Source organism: Doryrhamphus excisus, chromosome 11 (genome assembly GCF_030265055.1).
Source record: "Doryrhamphus excisus isolate RoL2022-K1 chromosome 11, RoL_Dexc_1.0, whole genome shotgun sequence".
Lineage (NCBI taxonomy): Eukaryota > Metazoa > Chordata > Actinopteri > Syngnathiformes > Syngnathidae > Doryrhamphus > Doryrhamphus excisus.
The window spans coordinates 14,844,942-14,861,597 of NC_080476.1; the positions used below are offsets into that span (position 1 = coordinate 14,844,942).

General features: G+C 41.5%; 1 long non-coding RNA gene across 9 annotated transcripts in view; it reads left to right on the forward strand.

The window, feature by feature from the left end:
- The window catches only part of LOC131137876 (uncharacterized), a 30,299-nt gene that overhangs the window by 189 nt on the left and 13,454 nt on the right, over window positions 1-16,656 (forward strand). For 2 of the 9 annotated variants that reach the window (XR_009131992.1, XR_009131993.1), the window contains exons 2-6: window positions 1-75; window positions 155-216; window positions 7,806-7,896; window positions 10,738-10,925; window positions 12,891-13,018. This is a non-coding gene — a long non-coding RNA (uncharacterized LOC131137876). The remainder of the gene's footprint in view (window positions 76-154; window positions 217-7,805; window positions 7,897-10,737; window positions 10,926-12,890; window positions 13,019-16,656) is intronic. The other 7 variants (XR_009131996.1, XR_009131997.1, XR_009131999.1 and 4 more) reach the window with 7 other exon arrangements.

The following is a 16,656-nucleotide window of genomic DNA, read 5'->3' on the forward strand; positions in this document are numbered from 1 at the left end:
TGACTTGGTGTGACCCACCTTGAGGTCCAGCCGGTTCCGGAAGCGGGGTCCGTAGAAGGCGAGTCGCCATTTTGGGTACGACCTTTCAGATAGTAAGGTTTTCCAACGTATTCTTGTACCGCACTGCTTCCACTGACTCCCAAACCTCATTTAGCCGAGCACTCTGGTTCGAGGCCGGGTGTAGTGACGGGCTGGCTGGACGGAACGAGTTACACGGTACTGCAAACACACAAATGATCCCAAAATACATACAGTAGTATGTGTACTTAATCCTAGCAAAATGGCTGTCCATGTTGGCCCATTGTTAAAAACCCAATGCTAATATAACAGAACTGGAAAAAAAACCTAGTGAGGGAACTTTTCATGTCTATTTTGTTCATACCAGCAGGAATAATATTTGCATAGCCATAATCCAGGTAGTTCACCAGAGGGCAATCTTTCCTCAGGAAAAAAAAACCAACAAAACATCAGATTTATAATGTAAAGAGAACTAATGGCTGTGTTGCGCCCATGTGATTTTGTTATGAACACATGATCCATGATCTATGAGTGCAGGCGTATTTTCAGGTTGTGTCGAAGATTTACACATTTCCGTTTTGTTTGTTTGTTTGTGTGTGGGTCTCTGTGATGTGGAGAAATTTGTGCTCAGCCGTTTGTCACGCTGCCGCAATTTTCTTGATGCAGTCAGGGATGCCCGAAGCAAGCCAGGGTGAAATCACAGAATCAGCTCGCTTTGCTTTTTTTTTTTTTTACTGCCTCGACAAAGCACTCAAACCTCAACGCCACTTAAGTCAAAATAAAGCATGCAGTGTTTACCTGGATGGGGCGAACCCACAACAGCCGGCCCTCAACATCTGACCAATCGCAACAGAGAAGGCGTGGCCCTATGGTAATGGTAATGGCTTAATTTCATTTGAACATGCATCAGATTACAATTGAATGCATCATATAATCAGTTCACAGTTCCACATGTCCGAAAGGAGTAGGAAGAAGCAAAGCTCATTAAATCCCACCCCTCCACTTTTACAATCAGTAACTGTTACATTTGTTCACTTCCTGCTTTCCATAATACAGTTTAAGGTTGTTTTTTTTTTTTTTTAAATAATGTACCAAGGAATCGGTTTCAGGTAGCCTTAATCATTGTCAGTGTTGTCCAGAATTTAGTACAGTATTTTGTGAATTGACTTCTTATTATAATGATTATTTTATTTCAATTTAAAGCATGATAATATATTTATTTAAAAAAATTAAATACTAATAATCCACCATTTATAACTAAAAAGTACCAATTAATTCATTCATTTTCTACCGCTTTTTCCTCACAAGGGTCACGGAGGGTGCTGGAGCCTATCCCAGCTGTCTTCGGGCGAGAGGCGGGGAACACCCCGGACTGGTGTCCAGCCGATCACAGGGCACATATAGACAAACAACCATTCACACTCACATTCATACCTATGGACAATTTGGAGTCGCCAATTAACCTAGCATGTTTTTTTTTGTATGTAGGAGGAAACCGGAGTACCCGGAGAAAACCCACGCATGCACGGGGGAGAACATGCAAACTCCACACAGAGATGACCGAGGGTGGGATTGAACTCCAGGTCTCCTAGCTGTGAGGTCTGCGCGCTAACCACTCGACCGCCTTGCAGCCCGAACTCTCATTATGTCTACTATATTGGGGAATATGAGTGTAAAGTTGACTATAGGGGTGTTAGTTCATGTCTGGAGGGCTCTACTAATGTTCATTCATTCGTTCATTTTCTACCGCTTATCCTCACGAGGGTCGGGGGTGCTGGAGCCTATCCCAGCTGTCTTTGGGGGCGAGAGGCGGGGTACACCCTGGACTGGTGGCCAGCCAATCACAGGGCACATATAGACAAACAACCATTCACACTCACATTCATACCTATGGACAATTTGGAGTCGCTAATTAACCTAGCATGTTTTTGGAATGTGGGAGGAAACTGGAGTACCCGGAGAAAACCCACGCATACACGGGGAGAACATGCAAACTCCACACAGAGATGGCCGAGGGTGGAATTGAACCCTGGTCTCCTAGCTGTGTTTTTGATATAATGCCATTCACATTTTTAACTTACCTTTTATACATTTTAAGACATTTTTGTTTTTGTGTTACTACCCAAACCTTGACCAAAAATGACCCGCATGCATTTTCTATGGAATCCAGTAGGAACCTTTGATTCTTATCAACCCCTAAATATAATACTAAATATCATACAAGTGATTATTCCTAACCAAAATGGCAAAATTGGCATAAAAACGCATTGATTCTAGTATGGGTCATTTTTGAGCCACTTATGGAAGAGTGTAGGGTCCAGTCACTCATGCATCTAAGGGTTAAAGTTGACCTAACTTAAGTTTGAATTTTATTAAATAAGCTAGTTCAAAGGTCAAGCAGGAAACGGACTTTTGTGTCTCGTTAGGAGCGCGCTGAAGATGTGATTTAATGGCACGGAAGGGAAGAGTGTCTCTTTAATCTGTTTCCCTTTTTATTGGCGGTGTATTTGGCCGAGGATGTGCAAACAGCAATCATGCTGTACACGGACTCCCAACAATGTCCTTGCCGCTCCCCCAGGAGCGCTTTAGGGAAGCACTTAAACGCTATCCTTCATGCACTTAGCTTTGCATCCTTTGCTTCCGGCTTTTGTTTGTGTTGAAAAAAAAAAAACAAAACTCACCCCACGTCTACCTATTTGTGTTTACATGCTACTAATAGATGGCAAGCCCTAAAGAGGCAGAAAATGAGTCTTTAGCTTCGGTAGGAGTCATCAGGGTAAGCGGAGTGTTCAATCCCTGTGGGACCCTTGTGGCTTCTCAAGTGGAAAATGCACTTAAACACCCACGTGCAGCTCAAATTAACTTCTTCCGTTATTTGACTTTTTGCCTTTTACGGTTTTAAGCAGGGGTCTCAAACTCAATTTACTTGGGGGACACTGGAGCTCGGGTCTGGGTGAGACTGGGCCGCATCAGGTTAAAAAAAAACAACAAAAAACGCATTTATTAAAAACAAAAAAAATTAAAAAACTTTGCTTTGGTTCCAATTTTCTACAAGAAAAGCTCTGATAAAACATTCCACTGTTCTCAAATATCTTAATTTTTATTTTTCTACACAAAATAAGATGAGAAATAAACAAATCAAGAATAAAGAAAATCAATCAATCAGTAATAAATAAATAAATATAATAATAATAATAAAACGGCAAATAATAAAAACTTAAGAAACCACATATAGTTGGTGGGTAGACAAATTATTTTTTTCAGATTAAAATGAACCAAGCATTATTAGAGCCCTGTAGACATGACAAAACACGACTATAGTCACATTTATACTCTTTTTATTTACAACATATTGCGCAACTGCAGGGTCTTGAGACACATGCTAACTTGCAAACTAGAGTGCTAGCGACCTAAACGGTAGCCTTCAAGTTATTTCCTTTCAACTTAAATAGCCAGAAACTTACCACTTCCACACGGATAGGGAGGATAACTATTAACAGTTATTTAACCTTTAACATGAACATTAATCAAACGTAATAATTTTTTCTGGGTACATGATACCATACAGCATCCATATCAAACTTGCGCGGGCCGCACTAACATTAAACTTTCATATCAAGGCGGGGGCCTCAAACTAGTGTCCTGCGGGCCACATTTGGCCCGCGGGTCGCGTGTTTGAGACCCCTGGTTTTAAGGAAGGTCACTCGCCTGTTAATGTTCTAATTCGCACGCATGTTTAGCTCCCGGATTTTTGCACAATTTTATTGCTGCTTAATTCCCAATTTTTTGGGAGCCCAATCCCATACTTTATTTGTCATGGCCCGCCACAAATACATTTGGACCATCACAAATGCATTTGATTTGGCGATATCTGTTCCGATTTGCATATGAACTAGTATTGCTTCTTAAACGTGATTGGCATATGCCGATAAATGGCTTTCAAAGCCGATCGTGGAAATCCTTGTCATGACAAAAAAAACATGACACAAATGTGAAAATGTGCTGTGTCACGTTTAGTACCCACCCGACTAAGCTAAGCTAATCAGTGGTTAATCGCTTTGTCAACCACTCGGTCTGCTAAGCCTTTTAGCTTCCGACTCAAAATGTGACTTTTTAACCACAGTGACGTTTTGTTTTTAAAAGAAACAAACAATGTGGATAGTTTGGAGCTCGTTTTTGTCCCACTGGGAAATGGATATGTCCTTATGTCCATCGGGTGCGTTCTAACAAATAAAGATTTGGTGGATAACGGTACCAATAACTGTAGCTAGCAAGCTAGCTAGTTTCCGCCAGTGGCAGATTGGCAAAATGTGTAAACAAAGATGCAACATAAGTTGAACGTTTGGCAACGTTTTCTCGTGGTTCGTTCGTTGTCGGCGTTTGACGCTGGATGGCGATCATTTTTTGTGACTTTGTGATCGACTTTGAATGGCATTTATCAAAATATCGTGTTTTTTTTACGGGACGACGGATCGCAGGGAGCATCCCTCGACTTGAGCCTTGTTCTATCTCTCATCAAAGGACAAGGATGGGGTTCTGCTATTTTCCCATCAGGCTTTGCTTCAATGAAGGAGGAGCGCTCTGACAGCTGATTGCATGTCTCACCAAGACAAAAGGACACGACGGACGCTTTCATAATAACCTGAAACTTTAGATTCTCCCCCCCGGGTATGTCAGGATGATGGGGATTAAAAATTAATTGGCAGCGCGTCAGTGCCTATTTACATTTTTTTTTTTCTTCCTGTAAAGATGCAATTCATTACTCGGAATGAAGGAATCTGCCGAGAGAGAGCGAAGGAGACCTCCCTGCAGACTGTATTCCACTCGGAGGGAGTGTAGGCAGGCTGCCAATTAACCACGTACTAAAAGAACCCAAAGCTCCCATGATTCATCCAAAATGCCCCAATTTCAAATTACTCTGGCAGAGTGGCCTTTTTGAAAAAAAGGATGTCTAGAGGGGTTTGATTACTCGCTGAATTTAGCCACAAAGTCACAGGGTTGGCAACACCGATCCCTCGTGCGTCGTCTTCTTATTCCTTGGCAGCCCGGGTGTCGTACAGGTGGCGCCAGATCTATTTGTGGGGGCAACACAGCATCATGGAACGAATCCCTGGAATTTGTAGATTAGGTGCTTGTGGGGAAGTTCCTTTAAAAACATTGTTTGCTTGGCAGCAATGGAGGATGACCAAGTGCCAACCGGTCAAAGCAACAATAATAGCTCCTGAGTGTAGCTCACTAAATGTACTGCAAAAAAGGCCAGTAAGGATAATTCAGAGAACATACTAACTCCTTATTTCTAAAATCACAAATACTTAAACTTGCTGATATAGTTAACCTTCAAACAGCTAAAATAATGCATAAGGCTCAAAATAACCAATTACCTTGAACCAGTCATGATGTGCTATATGTATATATCACTATATTGACAGTTACTATGGTACCCATTATGTCATTGTATGGTCATATCACCTCATACTTCGGTACGTGACAAAAAAAAAGAATAAAAACAAACTTAAACTATATTATGAAAGCAGGAAGTGAACAAATGTAACAGTTACTGATTGTAAAAGTACCAGACGGAGGGGTAGGATTTAATAAGCTTTGCTTCTTCCTACTCCTTTTGGACATGAGGAACTGTGAACTGATTATGTGATGCATTCAATTGTAATCTGATGCATGTTCAAATGAAATTAAATCATTACCATTACCATTACCATAATTCATTGAGTTGAGCTTGTGGCGCACAAATTGAATGATACAAAGCATACCGGAGGGTTTTGCCTTGGAGTCTGTGTCTGTAAGTAATGTGCAACTGTAGTTATTGATTGAGGAATGTGGTATTTTAGACAGTAGTGGTGTTTAATTAGAATTATGACTAGCTTGAATGTATTTAGTTAAATGCGACTTGTTGTAACACATTTTTTGATTGGTGTGTAAAATACGATAAGTACTAGTGTCTAGTCTTTGTAAGTAAAATACCGTCATCCCTATTTTATTGCAAATAACTGCTTCCAATAAGTGAATTTCTGCAAAATAGGATTCACTATTCATTCATTCATCAGGTGACCGGTGGCCAGCCAATCACAGTGCACATATAGACAAACAACCATTCACACTCACATTCATACCTATGGACAATTTGGAGTCGCTAATTAACCTAGCATGTTTTTTTTGGAATGTGGGAGGAAACCGGAGTACCCGGAGAAAACCCACGCATGCACAGGGAGAACATGCAAGTATTCACTATTAGTATATAGAATATTTTCATAGTTATGGCATAGAAAACCTGTTAACAATCTTCCAGATGCAGTTTTTAACATTATTAGAGCCCTCAAGGCATGCTATAACACCCCTATAGTAGATATAATCAGAGAAAATAAGACATTTTAGATGTAAATAAGCAGTTTTGTTGGTGTCGTTTTTCTGGACGGCGTATTTCCTTGCAGGTTTAAATGGTTTTACACTCAATAAAGAAGAGTAAAAAGCCATATAAGACGCACTGCTGGAGCAGTGTCACAGTAAATGTGTCCCCTAGGGAACCTTACCGAGGCGCTAGAGGCCAATGTAGTACAATACTGTACTATTTACAATTAAAATGCATTTAGTTACTGTAATCAAATACTTCATTTGGACCAAGAGTAAGTATCATTTGTTTCTTTTCATTAATAATAAACCATATTTATCCACTAAACAGTAATTATTCTTTGAAAAACTCATTTTAGCGAAGAGGCGATAATGAAAGCGCACTATTGCGAGGGATTACGTCGAGCCGTCATCACCGACCCGAGGCCAAATCCTGAGTATTTGTGCTCTTTCCCAGCCACTTCAAACACAGACAGCCGTGATGGCTTTGTACTTTGAGCGTATTTCAAAAGCGCCGTATGCTTTAGTGGCAGAAATACATCCACGGTGAGGGAGGGAAGCGAAGAGAAGGTTGGGGGCAAACGAAGAACATAATGGCTTCCTTTCCTCTCTGGCACTCGGTACGGGAACGTTTGTGAAGAAAGGGAGCGTTTGATGTGAGAAGCGTAGCGAAAAAAAGAAATAAGGCAATATCTTGGGAGCCGTTCCCTGTGAAGACTCCAGGAATGTCTTGTAAAAAAATGTTGTCTAATTGATTCCACCCGTAGATAACCTAAGGCTATAACCTACCTCCTACCTACATGCAAACACTTCCTGCTTTGTGCTACGTTATTATTCATCCGCCTCCGCCATCTTTTTTTGTTGTTTTCTGCTTTCATCATGGCGTGCGGATCACTGCTAAATGAGGTAAAACTGCATCTGAATTGGTAATTCATGCATCAATTCGGGACCGGCGACGTCCTCATTGATTACGGCCAAAATTGAGTCCTTGAAATAAACGTGCGCTCATTCAGACTTACCAGATCGCTACCAAAGCTGCAGTCTTGCCGTCTTAATGACTTGATTACATTGCATTACGATGCGGAGTGCCTGACATTAGCATTGTGATTTAAGAAGCAATTATAGATTGCTTGTGTGGCGGTGGGCCCTCAGGGGTACCTGATGGGGGTTTCTCCGTATATGATGAGTGACTGACACCTAATGGACTAAAAATTCATGAAAATATTTATTGCATGACAATGCCTGGCTGAAAATGAAAGTGAATGAAGGTGCTGTTTATCATTGATAAAAAACGTAAGAGGTTAGTATGTCATTTTTTCAGATTTTTCAACTTGCTGCTAATGCACTTTTCTGGTCGAAAAATGCCAGTGTTAAAATTTTGTGATTTTTGACAAAAAAAACATTTTCATTGTCATTGTCCGCAGGTGAAACAATGGAATTTAGCCAAGCTAAAACACAACACTGAATCCCCAATGTCACTTCCTGTCTGCCCAGGGCACATTTGTAGCAACACATGTGAGTACAACCCTTGTTTATGTCTTAAATGTCTCATTTTCTGTTGTTATGTCTCCCATACTGGCTCATTTGAGTGTAAAGATGCCTATAGGGGTGTTAGTTCATGTCCGGAGGGCTTTAAAAATGTTTTAACATACATATATACAGTGAAGAAAATAAGTATTTGAACACCCTGCTATTTTGCTATTTCTCCCACTTAGAAATCATGGAGGGGTCTGAAATTTTCATCGTAGGTGCATGTCCACTGTGAGAGAGATAAACTAAAAAGAAAAATCCAGAAATCACAATGCATGATTTTTTAACAATTTATTTGTGTGATACAGCTGCAAATAAGTATTTGAACACCTGTGTATCATCTAGAATTCTGACCCTGAAAGACCTGTTAGTCTGCCCATTAGAAGTCCACCTGCACTCCATGTATCATCCTGAATCAGATGCACCTGTTTGAGGTCGTTAGCTGCATAAAGACACCTGTCCACCCCATACAATCAGTAAGACTTTAACTTGTAACATGGCGAAGACCAAAGAGCTGTCCAAAGACACCAGAGACAAAATTGTACACCTCCACAAGGCTGGAAAGGGCTACGGAGCAATTACCAAGCAGCTTGGTGAAAAAAGGTCCACTGTTGGAGCTATCATTAGAAAATGGAAGAAGCTAAACATGACGGTCAATCTCAATCGGAGTGGAGCCCCATGCAAGATATCACCTCGTGGGGTCTCAATGATTCTAAGAAAGGTGAGGAATCAGCCCAGAACTACACGACAGGACTTGGTCAATGACCTGAAAAGAGCTGGGACCACCGTTTCCAAGGTTACTGTAGGTAATACACTAAGACGTCATGATGTGAAATCATGCATGGCACGAAAGGTTCCCCTGCTTAAACCAGCACATGTCAAGGCCCGTCTTAAGTTTGCATATGACCATTTGGATGATACAGAGGAGTCATGGGAGAAAGTTTTATGGTCAGATGAGACCAAAATAGAACTTTTTGGTCATAATTCCAATAAGCGTGTTTGGAGGAAGAAGAATGAAGAGTACAATCCGAAGAACACCATCCCTACTGTGAAGCATGGGGGTGGTAGCATCATGCTTTGGGGGTGTTTTTCTGCACATGGGACAGGACGAGTGCACTGCATTAAAGAGAGGATGACTGGGGCCGTGTATTGTGAGATTTTGGGGAACAACCTCCTTCCCTCTGTCAGAGCATTGAAGATGGGTCGTGGCTGGGTCTTCCAACACGACAACGACCCGAAGCACACAGCCAGGAAAACCAAGGAGTGGCTCCGTAAGAAGCATATCAAGGTTCTAGCATGGCCCAGCCAGTCTCCAGACCTGAACCCAATCGAAAATCTTTGGAGGGAGCTCAAACTCCGTGTTTCTCAGCGACAGCCCAGAAACCTGACTGATCTAGAGAAGATCTGTGTGGAGGAGTGGGCCAAGATCCCTCCTGCAGTGTGTGCAAACCTGGTGAAAAACTACAGGAAACGTTTGACCTCTGTAATAGCAAACAAAGGCTACTGTACCAAATATTAACATTCATTTTCTCAGGTGTTCAAATACTTATTTGCAGCTGTATCACACAAATAAATTGTTAAAAAATCATGCATTGTGATTTCTGGATTTTTCTTTTTAGTTTATCTCTCTCACAGTGGACATGCACCTACGATGAAAATTTCAGACCCCTCCATGATTTCTAAGTGGGAGAAATAGCAAAATAGCAGGGTGTTCAAATACTTATTTTCTTCACTGTATATACGTATATATATATATATATATATACGTATATATATATATATATATATATATATTTACGTATATATATATGTGTATGTATATATATATATACGTGTATGTATATATATATATACGTGTATGTATATATATATATATATACGTGTATGTGTATATATATATATACGTGTATGTATATATATATATATATATATATATACACGTGTATATATATATATATACATACGTGTATGTGTATATATATATATATACATACGTGTATGTGTATATATATATATATACATACGTGTATGTGTATATATATATATATATATATATATATATATACACATATATATATATACACATATATATATATACATATATATGCGTGTGTACTGTACATTGGTCCGGATGATAGCAAAGGTATAACTTAAGACAAACACATCTTGGTAGGTTTTTGGATTGAATGTAATATCCCGACCGTTCCATTCCAGCAATAGCCACCGGAGACAAATGTAAGAGGAGAAAGGCCCACAGGGTAAAAAGGACCGCAGAGAGTGACCGGCTATGATGTCTTGAGAACCTTCCAACAATCCACTATTGCTGCTCCCACCATTGCCATTACTGACACTATTGATTGTGGCCCTGGGAGTGATGATAGTATTCAGCCTTCTCCCTCCAGCGGAAGCTGCAATCATGTTGCAGTGTTGGCCAAATGATAGACTGTCAGGGAAATGAAGGAGGTGGTGAAGGGCTGCGGAGGGAGCGATAAGCATGATTGAGAGAGATAAGAAATGGGGGAGCTGGGAATGGAGGGGCTGACATTAATATGGCTTGGTGAGCTTTTGGTTGGAAGGATTGTAATGGCGTCTGTGGGTTGTGGTAAAACACAAGGGCAAAGTGTCACTTGTGTTGACGGGGGGAAAAACATGGAATAATAGCCTCTTCAACTGCTTAAATGGCAACCAGGGGTCTGGTAGTTTTTGTTTTTTTTACTGTTTCAGTCTTAATTTTGGAGATGCCAATGTCACATAAAAAAACACTTCCAGAGTGTTCTATTCTTAATTTTTTAAATTAAAATGACATCTTCCCTGAATGGGACCAAGGTGTGTGTGTGTCTCAGCAGACACAACAGTCGCACGGCCCCGCCCATCTTTGTTGGCGATGTACGGAGGCGACCGGGACCCGGTGGATCTCCTTAGCTACATGCCCGCCTCTCCTGCCGCCTCCCGCTGATGATGTTGAGGTGCGGCGCACCTATTTTTGAACACTTCACTTCCATAAACGGACAAAGGTGAGTGCATTAACTATTAACTTTGCACTTCAGGTAAGCACCTTGACTAAAAATAGAATAATCATCCCTGTAGGACCCTTAGGTCCTTTCTAAAAAGAAACACTCTCAACCAGGGGTGTTCAAAGTGTGGCCAGGGTCCGTTTTAGCATTTTTTAAGCATCTTTGCTGGACACATCAAAGTAGCCCATAAACATTCATTCATTCATTTTCTACCACTTTTTCCTCACGAGGGTCGTGGGGGGTGCTGGAGCCTATCCCAGCTGTCTTGGGGCGAGAGGCGGGGTACACCCTGGACCGGTGGCCAGCCAATCACAGGGCACATATAGACAAACAACCATTCACACTCACATTCATACCTATGGACAATTTGGAGTCACCAATTAAGCTAGCATGTTTTCTTTTGGAATGTGGGAGGAAACCCACGCATGCACGGGAAGAACAAGCAAACTCCACACAGAGATGGCCGAGGGTGGAATTGAACCCTCTCCTAGCTGTGAGGTCTGCGCGCTAACCACCGTGCCACCCTTTTCCATAAACAATATATTTAGTTCGAATCACCAGCCGGTAAAAGTTTCTTTATCCAAGAAAACAAAACCGTAGTCCAAATACGGAGGTCCGGGTCACACTATGGCCTTCCTGTACTGTTACACCCCCAAGCCCCCCGTACCCAGATGTTTTTCCATGTGCGTACGGTTGTATTTTATCACGGGCTTTTAAACGAGTCTAGGGACAGCTGGCCCGCACATATGGAGAGAATAAAAATCAACCGGAATATCATCTGGAGTGGCTGCATAAACAGGAGTGGCAGGTTTTTCATCTGTTAGGACACAGACACATACGATACGTATAACGTATACACACACACACACACACACACACACACGGCAGGTGGTTCCTTGATTTAATTAGCACAGCGGAGCTTCAATTAGCTGCAGCGGGAAATTGGACAGTGCGTTTCATCACGGCAGACAGTTGACAGACACGGTTGGACTGCAATACGGTCTCCTTCAGGGATAATGGTACGCATTGATTGATTGATGGATCTAGTAGGGGTCGACTGGTCGGTGATTCGATTCCTTCGGAGTATGATTCCACTATCAGTCTCGCCGTGGAATCATATAAAAAATGTCATGGTCAGGATTTGTTAATGATGTCAAGGGAGATGGGGAGCGCAGTCACCGGCTTCTTTGGCATCAAGTCGACTTTCCACACCAACCGAAACTCAGCTGAAGGGTTGATGGATGCGGCCATGTACCGTAAAATCCTCCTGGCCGAAAAGCAGAACCCTTAAGTTGGGTTGTGGATGTGTCTTCTGGCAGAGCAGTGACCCTAAACATACGGCCGAGACAACAAATTTATTACTTTTCTCCATATTTTCTTGATATCCGTTCCAAATAAATTTACAGTCGTCCCTCGTTTATCGCGGTTCCAGACCTGACCACGATAAGTGAGTTTCCGAGAAGTGAGATTCAACATTAATAAATGTAACATTTCTGTAAATAACATAGAAAACCTGTTAATAACCATTATTAGAGCCCTGTATACATGAAATAACACCCCTATAGTCACCTTTATACTCCCATTATTAACACATTGCTCGACTGCAACATAGCATGCTACTGAGCTAAGTAGTGTTTAATCCAGGGGGTGCAAGACCCTAGCTCCCCTCGTGTTAAAGGAGCAGGCGCACCGCCCTGCCTGACTACTCTGTTCAAAGGGTTATGGCCTCTCCCGTCGAGGGCAATTAATTAAATTAATTATTCAATTAAATTAATTAATTAAATTTGCAATTAAAGTGGGGAAGGACAAAATAAAAAGTCAAAAACTTACCACTTCCACACAGAGTGGGAGGAGCATTTGGTTTCACTCACTCAACATGTCGGACATAAAACCATGATAGAGCGTGGCTGTGATGTTTGAACCAGCAGGGATGGCCGTATCTGAGTATGTACGTCTCCACTGCAGCTGCAGACCCAGCAAGCCCCCCCCCCCAATCACCAAGCTGCAGATGAAAGGAGGACCCCGAGACCTTGGCTCAGCTCCCCAGTGGAAACAGCTGCACGAAAGCCAACCAGCAGGTCCAACCTGACAGAGTAAGACCCCTGTTTGTTTTGTTTGAACCAGGTGAGTATCCAAGGGTTCCCAGATGTTTATTTGCATATGAAGGAGCCACTACTGTTGGGGGGGGGGGGGGGGCGTGTTGAACTATTGGACCGTACACGTAGTTGTAGTTATTTTCAGACATTTGTAGTAAAAATAGCCACGTATACATGGACCCAAATATTCCAATAGCCACGTATACATGGAACCAAATATTCCAATTCCATTCGCTTTATTTGCTCAAACGGAAAAGAATGTAACCTTTGTATACACCTCATTCCCAAAGAAAAGTGCCAATCCCAATGAATATATAATGGGATTCACGGAGGTGGAATATTCCTTTCCCCAATCCGATTGAGGTATCTTGTACCCGCTCAAACGGAAAGTTGTCAGGGTGCGTTCTTCTTCCTGGTGTTTTTCTTCTTCTGTTGTTTATTGGCGGTTGGCAAGCAGCTTTCGTGTGCATTAGCGCCACCTGTGGAACAGAATCTAAACCCTTCTATACTTTATTCATAAAAATAAAATATATATCTATATAAAACATGTCCCGAATTTAATGATAAAATATTAGCAAGATTGAATTTGATCTTTTCCCATTTAAATTTATCCCGGGTGCGTTCTTTCAGCGCATGCTCAGATATGACGTAACACGCAGCTCCAGACGTTCTGCGGTTTTAAAAATGGCGGCCAGCAATCGGCACTGGACTGCTAAGGAAAGTTTGTTTTTCATTCAAACTAAATTTCAAGACCGGACAAACGAAAAACTGGCAATACGGAGTTATTCCAACAAGTGGAAGAAAAACTCGAGGAAGTCGGTATCACGTGATGTTGATGTTTACGTTTTACTGGACATGCCCCATTGACTATTCTGTTGGATTATAGCGGCGCATGTAGACAAGAGATTGGAATATTCCTTTCCATGTATACCATTGCTTTCAGAAAGGTCATTTGGAAAGAGAAAAACTCCTCATGTAAACGTGGCTAATGTTGATGAATTTGGAGACTGGTGTGTAAAGTGCATTTAGAGGTGAAAGCAACACAAAAACCTTGCGTCAAAATAAGCTCCGTTTCTTCAGGTGTTTAGCTAATCTTGCCGAGAATAAGCTAAAGCATTACCATGCATCATGGATAGCAGAGCCTCGGCTTTGTTTTGACCAGGAGGAGTTGAACAGCTCCCTCATCAAACACAAGCGTCACTCTCTAAACACAACCAATTAGGTTGACAGATGAGACGTGTCTCGCTGAGCACCCGCTGGGAGAAATGAACATACAACCAGAAAAACAACACAAACAAAGGAAAAACAAAGAACAACATCAGAGAGGAAGCGGGATTATATTTCATTCTGGGAATTTGGGCTTTCATTCTTCCCTGTTGATTGTTCTGTATCATGCTCGACATGCTGTACTATTTGGGATTGCAGCGTAGATTTCCATGCATAATGGATGCGGGCTGACTCGGTGGAGTCGGGAGATGGAATGTCGGGAGACTGCACAGTAATCCCTCGTTTATTGCAGTTAGTCCGTGAATTTTCCGTGAAGTAGGATGTCTGAATATTCATTTTCTACCGCTTATCCTCACAAGGGTCACGGGGGGTGCTGGAGCTTATCCCAGCTGTCTTCATGCGAGAGGGCGGGGTACACCCTGGACTGGTGGCCAGCCAATCACAGGGCACATATAGACAAACAACCATTCACACTCACATTCATACCTATGGACAATTTGGAGTCGCCAATTAACCAGTGGCTAATAGTCTAAAAATAAAGAATTCATTTCAAGAAATGCTGCAAATGTTTGACAGACAGTATGAATGGCCTGCAAGAAAATACGTGTCACAAACGACAATTCCACAACTTGTGAGTGAACAATGATATTTCCTTTACTATATCATGATATGGTATCATAATTTTTGGACTGTTAATATTAATATATTTTGTGTCCGTATTGAACCACAAAATAGTAATTCATTCATTCATTCATTTTCTACCGCTTATCCTCACGATGGTCACGGGGGTGCTGGAGCCTATCCCAGCTGTCTTTGGGCGAGAGGCGGGGTACACCCTGGACTGGTGGCCAGCCAATCACAGGGCACATATAGACAAACAACCATTCACACTCACATTCATACCTATGGACAATTTGGAGTCGCTAATTAACCTAGCATGTTTTTTTTGGAATGTGGGAGAAAACCCACGCATGCACGGGGAGAACATGCAAACTCCACACAGAGATGGCCGAGGGTGGGATTGAACTGGGGTCTCCTAGCTGTGAGGTCCACGTGCTAACCACTAGACCACCGTGCAGCCCATAAACTGAATATTTTCATAGAAAACCAGATCCCCCCATGCACCGGTCTTATCCGATATAGTAGACACAATAAAGGTAAATAAGCCAATTAAGACATAAATTGGTAATAGTAATGGTTTAATTTCATTTGAACATGAATCAGATTACAATTGAATGCATCCCATAATCAGTTCACAGTTCCACATGTCCAAAAGGAGTAGGAAGAAGCAAAGCTTATTAAATCCAACCCCTCCATCTGGTACTTTTACAATCAGCAACTGTTGCATTTGTTCACTTCCTGCTTTCCATAATACAGTTTAAGGGTTTTTTGTATTATTTTAATTTTTTTTTTTTTTTTTTAATTACACTCATAATTGCTTTACTAAGCTGAAACAACATGATTTTATATATTTGAAACAAAGCGTGACGTCGTTTTTTTTTTTTTTTTACTACATGCTGTTAAAAATGTCCCCCTTACAACCACCTACCGACTTTCCTTTCTCAGCATGTAACAATCTGGTTCCTTCCCAATCTCCTCCATCCTGGTATCTTAGTCACAGTTGTACGGCTGGAGAAATACATTTGATCCCCGTCTCCATTTTGAAAAGGGAGATATGATCAGCGATTGCAAGAATTGATTCCCAATTACTTCTACAATGACTGGCTCACTTTGAGCCATTCAGGCAATTTGACCCACATTACCGAGGCTGCGGGGGGGCTATAGATCAGGACGACGGCTGTCTTCCCCCTGAGGCTCAGTGAGCTCAGACGGAGTGACTGATTTTAACTCGCCCTCTTTTTCCCTGCCTGGATCAGAAATGGACTCTATCCTTCACTATTGTCATGGTCAGACTCCATTGTGTTGAAGGGAAGTGACAAATTGTCACGCCGGAAGCTTAAAATGACAATATTCCCAGGAAAATCATCTGGTTTGATGTTGCTCGGGAACATTCAGCTAGAGTACAACATTACACAGATGGTGTGTAGAAAAGCTAATACAGTACTCCCTTGTTTATTGTGGTTAATTGATTCCAGACATCACTGTGATAAATGAATTTCCGTAAAGCAGGATTTAACATTAATAAAAAATAATATTTTCGAAATTAAAGCATACAAATTTGTTTATGACTTTCTAAATACTGGTTTTAACATAACTAAAACCCCGTAGACATGAAATACCACCACTGTAGTCACCTTTACACGTGACATTTCACAGGCTACAGTATCACTGTACAGCCGCACTAGCATAGCAAGCTACCGAGCTAACGAGTTATGTTCTGCAATTTACTTATACTAAACTTGGAAAAGTGTTTCAAATGGAGTCGGAAAAAAAGGCCAAAGAAGCCA